Source organism: Lonchura striata, chromosome Z, assembly GCF_046129695.1.
Source record: "Lonchura striata isolate bLonStr1 chromosome Z, bLonStr1.mat, whole genome shotgun sequence".
NCBI lineage: Eukaryota > Metazoa > Chordata > Aves > Passeriformes > Estrildidae > Lonchura > Lonchura striata.
Genome location: NC_134642.1, coordinates 21206632 through 21219312, shown reverse-complemented (window position 1 = coordinate 21219312; position 12681 = coordinate 21206632).

The window sequence follows — 12681 nt, the reverse complement described above, 5'->3', positions numbered from 1 at the left end:
AGTGTGCCAATTGGGATAATTAAATTTAAAACTTGTAGGATGTAGGATGCATTATGTACTTGATCCCCTTTGATGAGGTCTCTTTTCAAGGTTCACACTAATACATATATACATATACATATACATATACATACACGTATACATATACATATACATATACATATACATATACATGTCATATGTCACGTCACATGTCACGTGTCATATGTAATATATCATATAGCATATAACATATATCATATATCATCATATATCATCATATATCATATATCATATATCATATATCACATACATTTTTGTTCCAGGAAATTTCTGCCAAAATTTGTCCAGCATCAAAAGTTGAGGTATTCTTTCCAGAAAATTTGATCTGAATCTCAATGACAGTCAACAAGACTTCACTTTCTGAGGTGAAACTACAGGTTTATGGCATAGGAATCTTTTGTGAGTCTAGCTAAGTTACATACCTAATGAAACATTTTCTACATATCTGAGAAAATGTTTACTACTACAGTTTTATACACCAGTTTGCCTAAGAAGGTGAAATAGTAGATAAAAACTGCAGATTTGCAGGGATTGGGTGCATCACAACAAAAATACCTAGCCTTTTTCCAGTGTCAGCTACCAGTGTGCTTGTACAAGACCTAAGGAACTATAAACTTCTTCCAGGCACTTTTTCCCTTCAAGTTGAAATATTTCCTTGTCAAAGCATGGAAAGATTTTATGGGATATCAAGTAGGACTATAGCTGAGCTTCTGCAAGGTGTCTTACCTGATTCATCTTCTCCCTTTTGCTGAAGACTCAGTAACAATCTTTAATTTGCAAATCTTTCATTTGCACAATGTGTAACTGTCCCCTCCAGTCCTGAACTTTCCTTTGAAGACTGTGGAGGGAACCTTCTCACACAAATTTGTAATTCATGGCTGGAGTGTTTAATTTCTCTTTTATAGGTTTGGAGGGCTGATTACGGAAGTACTCAATACTTCGTTGGGAAAAATTTTTTCAAAGAAAATCAAGAGGCGTTTGATATCAGTGTAAATTTCATTGTCTTGGAAATACAGAAGACTTTATCCATCTAAAAAAATACCCTGTTTTGAACTGTTATAGTTTAGTTGTGAAACCTAAATAAATGAGCTAATTTCAACTAACTTACCTTGAAATTTTAGTGGCGTAGACATTTAGTACATAATATCATTCTGTCTTTGACTTCAGAAAGGTATTTCAATGCACCAGCTAGGTAATTTCTATAGTTATTTTATGCTATAGTCACCAGATAATAATATGTACACTTTGGCATAATTAAAAACAATTAATTTAAGAAAAGGAATGTTTCTGAATAGAGACTGACTTGAAAAAGCTCCAAATGAGTATTTGAAATGTTTGCAGCCTTTTTAAGTAAGAAGAAGGTGAGCTAACAGATATATTCTCTCCAGTACAAAAGCATTTTAACACCATATTCTCTCCAGTATAAAAGCATTTTAACACCATATATTGTGTTATTCTTTTATAGTTAAAGTGTCCACTCAAAGAGATGGATGTAGTCTATAGACTATATTATAATCATAATTTTTCTGACTTTCAAATCTAACTATAGAACTCTCTGATGGTCTTTAAAATATTTTCTTCATCTGATTAGAGAACAAACTACTATTTCCTCTTTTTTTCTTCATTATTACCTTTTTCTCCTCCAAGAGCCTTAGTCATGCACAAGGACCGCATTTTGTCCTGTACACAAAATAAATAGAGAAAAGAGGACAGAATTATAGTGCATGTGTATTGAGGAGACAGCTGTGACACAGTGTTCTGCCCACAGTGTCAGCAGTCATGTCCTACTGAAGAGTTCCTCCGTATTCCAGCCCCATTCAAGGGTGACAATGATTGTTCTTGACAGCACCTGAGGGTCTTGTTCCCATCTTACCCTTTGTGCCATCTCCATAGATTACCCCTAGCAACAATTTTTGTGCAATTTAAAGGGCTTTCCATTACACCAAGTGATGATACCTCCTTGCTGAAAATTAGCTGTTGCCATTTCTTGAGAATAGTAGTAATGCATATTCAGTTTTGCCAGGATGAGTGCCAGAGTCTCTCCATGTTCATGTGTTCTTCTCCCGCCAAAGGTCAGTGAACAGAGTAGGTTCTGTATAGTGTTTTGGTCACAAGTGTGGGCATCTGGCATAAATTGTGTGTAAATTTTTCAGTTTGTTTTGCAGGCGACCACTTTCGTTTCTTGCTTTGCGCCTGATGCTCTTATGGTGAAGTTGTTTTGAAGTGGGTCAATGCTGTGTTTTCTTTTTGTGTGTCAACCATTGAGGCATCCTGAGCAGGGAGAGTTACATTAATATACCATTGTTTAGATAATAAAGCTGTTTGCAAGAATTCTGCTTCAAGCAGGTTTAGGTAAGAGTACCTTTTGTGTATAGTTATAGTTTTGCTTAGTAAATAAACTCCATTGAAGCTGTCAGGCTCTCTGGTTAGGTCAGTGAGAGGCTTCCTAGCTCTATCAACATGAAGGCCAGCCCATGCCTGTACAAAGATATATTGCCCTGGGTCCTGAAGGGACATCCAGAGAAAAGTGTTTTAAGCCTCTAGCTTGTTTCTTGTGGTGCACTACTCATGGTCTTTTCCCTTTACATCCATCTATTAAGATATATTAAGGTATATTAAGGCATTAATCCTTATATCCAGACCAAAGAATATGATTTGTCTTGAGTAGCTGAATAGATGTAATGGAGTGTTCCACTCTATATAGCATCCAAAACTCTAAATAGAGACAAGTTACCCATAAGCAGTCCACAAGAAAACTGCTTTCTATATCACTAGTAAACAGTGTATAAAATCAGTAGGCTTGGGAAAAAAAACCACTTGACTTCTGAAAAGTCAGGGCTAACATGGATTGTAATGTTAGCAATAGCCAAATAACATTCTACAGTATACTGGCTCTTCCTTTGGAACAAAAAGTAATCCTAAATTATGAAGTTTTTGTAAAAACCTTTTGGTTGAAGGTGGCTGCTGCAAAGAGTGAAATGTTGATGGGGCAAGAACACAAATCCTCATCATAACATGTTCTGCTGAGAGTTTATGACTTACGAAACTGATTATTAACAATTGCTCTTTTCAGTGTTTTCAGTAAGTCTTTTCAGTATTTTAGTATCCAGATAATCACAGGAAGAAAAATCTCAGCTATAGGTGGTGATTCCAAATGGTTCTGGAAGTTTTGGTGTCATTGCATGGAACTGAAAACATGTGTTTTTTCATGCTGATTGTTATTTCTCTTTTTTCTTTTTTCTTTCCTTTTTTTTAATACTTTTGATTTTAAAAAAGCCTCACTAAGTGATTTTTTACACCTTGTGGTGAAAGAATGTGCTGATTTGGGCAGGAGAAGAGTTAATTTTCTTCACAGCAGCTAGTATGGAGCTGTGTTTTGGATTTGTGCCGGAAACAGTGTTGAGATATTTTTTTAATACTGACAGCCAAGGCCTTTTCCCCTTTTCATACTCCTCTGCTGGTGAGAAGACTGGGAATGCCTGGGAAGTTGGGAGGAGACACAGCCAGGACAGTTGACCCCAGCTGGTATCATGCTCAGTATATAAACTGGGGGGAAGAAACAGTAAGTGGGAGGACATTTAGAGTGATGGTGTTTATCTTCCCAGGTAACCAATATGCACAATGGAACCCTGCCTTCCTGAGGACGACTGAACATGGAAAATGGTGAATTAATTTCTTGTTTTGTTTGCTTTCTTTGCATGTGCAGCTTTTGCTTTACCTATGAAGTTGTTTTTATTTCGACCCATGAGTTTTCTAGCTTTTACCATTCTGATTCTCCTCCCAGTCCTGCTGGTGGGGAAACGAGCAAGTAGCTTTGTGGTGCTTAGTTGCCAGCTGGGGTTAAACCACAAGCATAAAAGTGAGTTTTGAAGCACTCAGTGATTTTGTCCTGCTTGTTAATGTGTTTTGTTTGATCTGTGGCTTTCTCTAGAATTCTGTGTTAAATCCAGCATGCCCATCATCCTCTTCATATCCTGCTTTGGTTCAAATTACTAGAGAGAATGTCTCACTTCTCCTTATGGTATGACATGAAAGCTACATCCCACTTCATTATTAAAAATATAAGCTGTGTCAGGCAGATAGACTGTTGTTCATGCTGCCAAGCAAATTAATTTTCCCCTCTAGAGTAGTGTAAAAGCAAACCTTGATGTCTTCTGAATCAAATACATGGTAACCTCCTTCAACATAGGCTTCCCACTCCTTTGCCAACAAAATAATCTTCAATCTTCTAAATAAAGCCCAACTGTTAGTGACATGACTGGCAATAATCACACACATTTTTCATTGTGCAGACATAATTCAGGGAGGTACATTGCAATCAGAAACTGGAAGCTATTCCTCTAAACAAATCTATTGAATGCCAGTGATGATAATTATTAGTGATTACTCACCAATTGCAAATGTGTTCTAGATTTAGACATTCTAAAATAGGGACAGCATGGCAGTTTTTCACATGGATATGAAGGTTAAATTTTTTATTTTAACTTCTAACAATGACTGTTAGGAAAAAAGTAGTGTTCAGTAGCTGAAATGTGGACCACCTAAGTTTAATACTATTTTATGTTTACTTCAAAGGCACATAGTATTTCAAGCTGAAAAAAAGTTGAACTCAAGGTGGCAGAGGGGGAAGTGTTGTCCTAAAGCCTGTTAAAATAAAGAGTGTCAGATGAAAAATAGTAGATAGACTAGGTCAAAGGAAAAAGGGAAGTTATTATAATTCATTTTTACCCTGGAAGCTATGCTGCATGACATTTTTGGAAGAAATCAGATCTTTTGTGAGACCAGATGGCACAGCTGGAACCTGAAATGGCAGTCCATGTGAAACAGTTGAAATCTGTTTTTAATTCCTGTGGGTTTTGTTGCTGTTGTTGCATTCTTTTCATCTGGAACATGGAGCTCGTCTTACTGTGTGATCAGAGCAGCGCTGTTGTCAATGAAAGGGAAAGAAGAGGAATGCATAAGAAGGAGGAATACAGTTTTCAATCACTGTTAGGTCTCAAGGGAGGCCTAATTAGACAAAAAATTAAAGGAGACCATTTTATGTGCCCCTCTTTTCACTGTTCATCCAGGTAAGCTTTGTAGGTGTTACAGAAAATTTTGAACATTAAATAATGTGTTGAAAAGTTGCTTCTTAATTTTCTTACCAATGGAGATTTGGTGACTTATGTGATGCTTCAATTAATAAGATTTTCTACAACTAATACAATTTAGTAACTATCTCTTATTGTTGTGCTAGTAAATATGCATTCTGTTAAATGGACAATTTCAACTTACTGAATTCTTTGAGAATTACTGTGTATAATTAGACATGATGGCATCTTATTTTTGTAGCCAGTACAAGTAAAGGAATTGCTGCCATCTCAGCTGTCCTACATGTTTACGATATCCCCATATCAGAAACATAAAATTAAACCACACAGTTTAAGCTAACTTAAACACAGGTTTAAGTACTACTGCTGGTCCCTAGGAGACGTTTGATTATTGTTAGCCAGTAAGGCTGCAGCTGTGGTTTGACTGACCAAGGGAAAAACTGTCAGTAGAACAAGAGTTTCTGTGGTCTCCCCACCTCCCACAGCTCCCAGTGAGAGGAATATGTAGTTATAGGCCAAGACTAATCCGGAGATAAGTCCGTTGACCTTTGGAGGTTGTGCTATCTGTACACAGACCTATTATAGGCAGGTAGCGTGTATATATTTATATTCTAGATAATTATATGGTCTTATGTTGTTATGCAAATACCTGTGATAGTATCAAACCTGATGACACCCTGCTTATGCAAGTTAGTCTTGTTATCCCATGTTATAGTGCTGTGGCAGGAAAGCCTGAGCAGCTAGCACAAGGTCATCCAGTCAGTATGCACCTAAACAAATAGTAGAACCAGTTACCCAAGATTCATACTAGTTCTCTATCTTCTGTCTTGTCCATTCTATCCATCTGCCTTTTTATGCGGCTACATCCCAGTGCCTCTACCTTGTTTTCCATTACGGATTTCCTTGCATATTGGCTCAAGCAGGCATAAAATCTTGAGAATACTTGAGACATGACATTGCATTTCCTATTCTATCTTTATAAGAAAATCTCAAAACCTAAATCTGCAGGTCTTGTCTGCAGTCAGTAAAGAAAGCATGATCAGACACAATATTCTTAAGCTTCAGCTTGCTGGATCTATAATTTATTTTAATTCAAAACTGTCTCATCAAGAAGATTTTATTTTAAGGACTACAAATATATGGCCTTCTGCTGAGTAACCATTGCTTCAGTGGGGAATAAAAAGCCTGCAAATATATGCTTGGCTTCTCAGCATGACCTAGTGTGGTTCACAGCCATCTGTGTTTACAGTAAGACATCGCCCACATGCATTAGTCTGTAAACAGTATCAAAACCCCAAAGTTTTTTTTTTCTCTTCCACTCTCCATATATACTCTCCTCTTCAGTGTGTCTCCATATAAGAGAAATAAGTGTCTGCAAAAACACCTTTTTTTTGAGGCTGAGGCAATCTAACAGTTCTCTGAGCTAATACTTCAAATATGTCTTTACAACATTAGTAAATGAAAGAATTGCTAGTTGGTTGTTGTTGGTACTAGGGGAGCATTTATTAGCTGCCTATAACCCTACCTGGTCCTGTAGCAGCAGTTGCATATTCAGACAACCAGTGGATATTTAAGACCCAGTCAAAACGCCAATGAGAAAAATTCATGAGTTTCCCAAGTGTGTGAGGGGTGTTGGGGTGTTGGAACTCCATTTGGGGTCTATTTCTCCATGTCAATTGACTTCAGACTGTCAGCAAACTGTCCTTCAAATCAGTCCTGGTGCCAAGAACAGCCACAAAATTAACTTTTTAGCTCTGTTTCTGCAAGCCTACATATATATTTGTGAATACAATTACACAAAAGGCCTAAAATCCAAGATTTAACCCCATAGATGTCATTGGCAAAGAATGGAATTCAGATCAAGCTAGGACTCACTATTTTTTGTACGGTGTTAAGAACGCGCCTACACGCCACATATCATACAGGAACACATTTGTGGAACATGCAAAGCAGTTATTCTTAACATTTTATGAGCTTCAGGACAGGGAAATACTCTTGGGCTTATCCCTGTTCATAAAAGATACATTCCCCATATCTAACAAAAGGCAAATGACTCATCAGGGAAGGAAGTTCAGTGGTTGTTGAAAAGATGAAGAAATTCCAGCATATTCTTACATCACAGAATTAATGGTCATGTGCAGCTCCTGAGGCAGGGATTGTCCTGCATTCCTATTCACTGCACAACCACTCCCAGTGCCAGCAGGTGAATTGCTGCTGCCATGGAGGAAGACAAGATATTTGATGAGAGGGAATCTGAATGCAAAACATCTCCATGACAAGTCTATGTAAATGCATATTATGCATGGTGGCATGAGAAGCAGCTCACCGATTGCTCTCAGCCAACATTTCCAAACTTTCCCTTTTTTTTTTATTAAGTTTTTTGTGACCTCCAGGCATTGACTGATCGGATTTGAAAGGTCAAGGTTTTGGATGGCACTGCAGAGTCTGTTGCCTTCTTACCACAGGCTTCATTTTTGACTTCCTTGAACTGATAAGAATAATGTAACTGCCCTGTTTAAGCCTTAACTATTTCTTGTCCCCCAAGTGTATTGAGAATAAATTGTTATGAATCTAATGAAATATGAGGACTACTTAGGAATTACCTTAAATACACGGTTAAATAAAGCAAATATGCCATAAATCTTGGGCAAATACAAGGGCATGTGATAGACAAACAGACTGATCTCAATGCCTGGCAAGGTTATGGAGATCATCCTGAGAGCGATCACATGGAACATTCAGGACAACCAAGGAATAAGACCTAGCCAGAATGAGCTGAGGAAAGGCAGGTCCAGCCTTACCATTCTGATCACTTTTTATGACCTGCCTGGTAGATGAGGGGAAGGCTCTGTCTACCTGTACTTCAGCAAGGTCTTTGACATATTTCTCACATCTCTCTCCTGTAAAAGCTGGTAGACCACAACTTGGACAGGTACAGCCATCACTGGGTTCAGAACTGGCTGATGGCCAGGCCCAGACAATGGTGAATGGTGCTGCATCCAGCTCACTGGCTGTCCCCCAGGGATCTGTGTTGGGGCCAGTCCTGTTTAATATTTTTAGTGGTGATCTGCATGACGGGATTGAGTCTACCATTACCAAATTTGCAAGTGACATAAAGTTGGGTTGGAGTATTGATCTCTGTAGGGTGGGAAAGCCCTGCAGAGGGAGCTGGAATGGCTGGAGAGATGGGACAAGACCAGCACCATGCCATTCAACAAGGCCAGCTACTGAGTTCTGCTTTTTGGCCACAACAACTCCAGGCAGTGTCACAGGCTGGGGCCAGAGTGACTGAAAAGTGTCCCAGCAGAAAAGGACTTGAAGGTTCTGGTGACAGCAGCTGAACATGAGCCAGCTGTGCCCAGGAAGGCCGATGGCATCCTGGCCTGTACCAGCACTGGTGTAGCCAGCAGGACCAGGGCAGGGATTGTCCCCTGAATTTTGGCACTAGTGAGGCCACACCTCCAATTCCGTGTTCAATTCTGGGCCTCTCAATTCAGGAAGGACATTGAGGTGCTGGAGCATGTTCAGAGAAGGTTAACAAGGCTACAAGGCTGATGAAGGATCTAGAGCACAAATCCTGTGAGGAGCAGCTGAGGGCGCTGGGGTTGTTTAGCCTGGAGAGGAGGAGTCTCAGGGGTGACCTTATCTCTCTCTATGACTGCCTGAAAGGAGGCTGTAGCCAGGTGGAGGTCACTCTCTTCTCACAGGCAACCAGCACTAGGACAAGAAGACACAGGCTTAAGCTGTGCCAGAAGAGGTTTTACATTGGAGATTACAAAGAAATTTTCTTCATAGGAAGAGTGAATAGGAATTTGAATTGGCCCATTCCAATTGGCCAGGGAGATGGAGAGTCACTGTCCCTGGGGGTCTTCAAAGAAAAACTGGATGTGGCTCTTGGGGCCATGAGAGTAATTGTTCAGTGTTAGGTCAGACCCAATGATATCAGACATCTTTTCCAATTTAAATGATTGTGTGATTCTGTGTGATTCTGTGATAGACCAACAGACAGGATAGAGAAAAGGATACATCAAACAAATATAAGAAAATTACAGTAAAAAAAAATCTATGATGATTTACAATATTTTAGGTTACAATAACTTACGCGATGGAGAATGAGAAGCTGCTCATCCTACTGGCCTTCACCAGTTGGTGAAGCAATTGTCAGCAGTTTCAACAAGTGTGTCTGGATGGGTAGTCCTATAATAACTAACTCACTTTGCATTCATATCTCACAGTATCTTGTTAGTGCACCCATATGCTGAGGATAAGTTGGCCCTTCATATACTGGAATTCAAAAGGTCTGCCTTGGCTCAGTCATGTGGTGCTAAATTATTTCTGAGAGTGAGCACCCTGAAGAAATACTGAACTGTAAAAATCCAAATGTAAAATCAGGGCTTTTAAAAGCGGGAAATGAGATTGGATCAGTTCATTAAAATCTTTGAAGTACTCTAAACTTTGCCTTCTAAGTAAAATAAAAAGACAAAATGTTTCTTCTTATTAAATTATTATTTTTTTCAGTTAAAAATTAATTTTGAAAGCTTTTTTGGCTTATCAATATAGAAAAACATATATTTAGCCTATCAATATAGAAACTAGAAACAGGCAAAATATTATCTAGTCTATTCATGCCTTTCATTCTGCTGCAACACAGAAAACCAAATCTGTTCTGTCCTAGTAGAGAATCTCCTTGTTCAATAAAATTAGTTTTGTGGTTTTGAATGGAAACAGTAAATGCTATGAAAAGTCTGAGCCACCTCTTTATCAGTGTGAGCCTTAATTTTCTTACCAAAAAACTGTTCTCTGCATAATTGATAGGAAGACAAATCACTTTGTCTCCCAGAGGATCTCATATCTTGCTACAAGAACAGAATTTTTTTTTTTTTGGTCAGAATACCTCTGTGCCCAGCCAGTTTATTGCTCAGATGAAATCTTCTCCTCTTATCTGTCTGTAAACCAAACTTGGAACACTGAGAAAACATTCTCTTTAGAACTTGTATATTAATCCCTGACTACATTCTCTTCAACATTTTGTATTTTGTTGAGGTGTGAACAGAAAATTTTTTTAGGTTATATGTGTCCAATAAATGAAATGCTCATTTGGGAAATATCTACCCTTTGTTTTGACATCGCCTGGGTTTGTGTCACACAAGCTGAGGACATTAATCAAGCCAGAATTACTTAAGAGAATTTATCTTCATTGCAGACAGAGGTGTCCATATGAATTCCATTCATCCAAGAGAATTTCTAATGCTTTCATGGCTTTTCTATTCAAAGTAAATGCATACCCATAATACACTGATTTCCCTGTCAGGGTCTACATGTAGCCCCTAGACAGCATATGGCCAAATCAAGTATTTTCACAAAGAGCATAGGTACAGAAGGGTTTTCTGCAGGATGTGTTAGCTAATTTGTCTCAGAAGCCCAAAATTAGCTGTAAAAAAACTGTAAGTTCATCAGATGTTTGCTTTTTCTGCATAGTCCTCCACGAATCCACTTATCCTCAGATCCCTTTGGGAAGTATTTACCTTAATTTCTCCGTTCTTTCAGATAGTCTGCTAAATCAGTGGACAAGTGAGCTCCCACAAAGTACTGCGTTAATGTTTTGATACAGAATGCATACTTTCAACCCTACTTGAGGAACAGTGGAAAACTGCTGTGCACGAGAGTGGCATGGATGCATATTAGTGTGGGCACAGCATCATCCTAACATGCCTAATGGGCTCTTGATTAGAGCCAGATCAGATACAACCAACGTAAAATGTGGACAAGGCAGGCTGGGATACATCTATAACTCCATCCATATGCTAAACCTATTAATAAATTCTAACAAATAAAATAAATAAAATATTTTAAAGAAATTTGTTATGCAAGTCTCGCATTTTTAGGACTTTAAAATAACAGGTGGTTTGAATCAGCTAATTAAATCATGGATGCAATTAAAATTCAAAGTAAACTTAAGAAACAAAGTACTTGAAACATACAATACTTGTATTTAAGTTACTAATGGATACTGTTCACTCTAATAAATATTAGTAAGGGAATACACCAATTCACATTATTCTTAATATGTGTCTCTCTCCATTGGCTAATGTAGAATTTTGAAGCCAGAACACTTATATTTAACCTTCAAGAGCTCTTACTAATGTACTAGCCAGATGCTGTTATGCACAGAATATGTTCTCAGATGAGACACCTTAGGCTTTTCTCAGCTAAATATATGCATTTGGCTGCAAAATACAGAGACAGTTCCTAGCCAAACAGCAGCAAAATATCTTCACTGAAGATGGACCATACCTAGCATTACAGTAGGAGCTTCTGAACATGACAGCCTACATGACAAGCGGAAGGAATCATGTCTGTTTTGTAGGTCTGTATTTTTTTAGAAGAAGCATTTATATTGTGGATAATCAATTAACAAGTATGTAAATAAATAAATTAATAAATGTGTTTTCCAGCAGTGTGAAGGGAAGACCTTTGAATAAAACTTAACAACATGCTTTCTCAGTGAGGATGCTTTTTCTTTGTAGGAAGAAGAACACTGATTTGTATGTGTGGCATTTTAGATTTTGTCTCAGTGATTTTATTTTGGTGGGGGGAAGGAAGGGGTTGCTTTCAGGCATTTCCATTCTCTGATGACTTGGACATGTAGCAACCATCTGTTCAGCTGGTTCAATCCTGAACATGTTGTCTTCAGAGCAATGAAAGAACAACCAAATGAATAGACAAAAGATGTGACATATTTTCTGGAAAGCATATCTTTGAAAACTTTTGTTATTAAGACAAAGAATATTTCTATAAGGTGCAGTTACAGCTTTTTCCATTGCTTTTCATATAGTACAGTATGTGATAAAAAAAACACATGGAAAGGACTTAGCTACATAAGTAATATAATTTCAAAGATGTCACTGTCTTCAGTATATTGCAGGATTTACAGGAAATCTGCTCCATTTCTTGAAGCTAATAAAAGTATCAAATTACTAAACACAATTTAGATTAATTATAGGACCAAAGGTTACAAAGGGGAAAAAAGAGCCAATTAAAATTAACCTTGGTGCAGCAATTCAGGCACATAATTAAAGGTTTATTTAACAAGACATTCTGCAGGTAGAGGTGTTCTATTATTTACAGTATGGCATTAAACCATCAAGTATCATGTTAGTGTCAGGGGTATTGATGGCACATTGATGTGTTTTATTTTTTAAACAAGTACCATAATGTAGTGTGGCTTTTTATATCTTAAGAAAGGACAGCTGGATGAGAACAGTCACAGAGGTCATTTCTGACCTCTATTAATCTATAATTGTGTGAAAATGCAGTTTGACAAGAGACTGAGGAAAGGAAAATCAAAATACTTCCAATGAGATGAAATGTGATCATGAACAGGAAGAGGCTTAGAGATAAGAGTGGGAGAAGTACAGAGAATATCTTGCTGAAATAGCAGGAAACTACAGAGAGGAGAGGAGAGGAGAGGAGAGGAGAGGAGAGGAGAGGAGAGGAGAGGAGAGGAGAGGAGAGGAGAGGAGAGGAGAGGAGAGGAGAGGAGAGGAGA